The sequence below is a fragment of the Mycetomoellerius zeteki genome, unplaced genomic scaffold (assembly GCF_001594055.1).
Source record: "Mycetomoellerius zeteki isolate Tzet28-1 unplaced genomic scaffold, Tzet1.0 scaffold251, whole genome shotgun sequence".
Classification (NCBI taxonomy): Eukaryota; Metazoa; Arthropoda; class Insecta; order Hymenoptera; family Formicidae; genus Mycetomoellerius; species Mycetomoellerius zeteki.
This window is the reverse complement of record NW_017257229.1, coordinates 25,570-26,925: the sequence shown is the minus strand read 5'-3', so window position 1 is coordinate 26,925 and position 1,356 is coordinate 25,570.

Below are 1,356 nucleotides of genomic sequence, written 5' to 3'. Positions count from 1 at the left end.
GAAAAACCTGAGAGGTTACTCAGCTGTCTGAAGGGAAGAAAAATGCGTAGGATGCAAGTGGGTTTTCAAGCTGAAAACAGATGCCGATGGTAAGATTACGAGGTACAAAGCCAGATTAGTGGCACGAGGTTTCACACAACGAAAGGAAGTTGACTATGGCGAAACGTATTCACCTGTGGTGAACTTTTCAGTGATTAGACTACTATCAGCTCTGTCAGTAGAATATCAGTGGTACACCAGACACATTGATGTGAAAAATGCGTACCTTTACGGAAACCTGCGAGAAGAGATATACATGGAGTTACCCCCTTTCACGAACGCTGGAGATGGAGAAGTGGCAAGGTTGCTGCGTCCCATCTATGGACTGAAACAATCAGGAAGGAACTGGAACGAAGAACTAGACACTTTTCTGATCGAGATAGGTTTTAAAAGGCTCAAATCTTCAAGCTGCACATATCATAAGGGACATTGGCTAATAGCAATAGTATACGTAGATGATATATTTCTATTCTCGAGAAAGTCAAACTCGATCACTGAAATGGTTAAAACCATAACAAGGAAATATGAAGTCAAGGATTTGGGAGAGATACGCTTCGCGTTAGGAGTGAAATTTGACTGGGAGCAACCTGGTACAGTGAAATTAACACAGGAGAACTACATTGAATCGTTACTTGAAAGATATAACATGCGGGAGAGTAGACCGGCGTCAACCCCTTTGGACCTAGGAATAAAAATGAGCAAAGAGGATTGTCCGAAAACACCAGGCGAAAAGGAAAACATGTCGCGCGTACCATATCGAGAGCTAATAGGATCATTGATGCATCTAGCTCAAAACACAAGGCCGGACATTGCTTTTGCTGTTTCAAAACTATTACAATATAATTCCAATCCAGGAAGGTCTCAATGGAATCAAGCGAAACACGTTCTGCGATACTTGAGTAAGACCAAGAACCTTGGATTGACATACAGAGCTGGAAACGAGCAACGGATTCAGGTTTATTGCGACGCAGACTGGGCAGGAGATCAAGATGACCGATATTCATATACTGGTGTTGCAGTCATGTTAGGAGGAAATTTCATCCATTGGCGATCAACGAAACAGACTGGCATATCAACTTCCACGATGGAAGCGGAATATGTGGCCCTGTCGACCGGAATCAAGGAAATAGTGTGGTTAGATATGTTTTTGTCAGAACTTGAACTTTCTTCTTTATTCACAGATTGTCAAATGTTCTGTGACAATCGGGCAACGATAGATTTCTCCAAAAATAGAGTGGAAAAGAACAGGACGAAACAATCGACATCTCCTACCATATTGTGAGGGAGAAAGTGGAGGATGGCCAGCTGGATCTATCG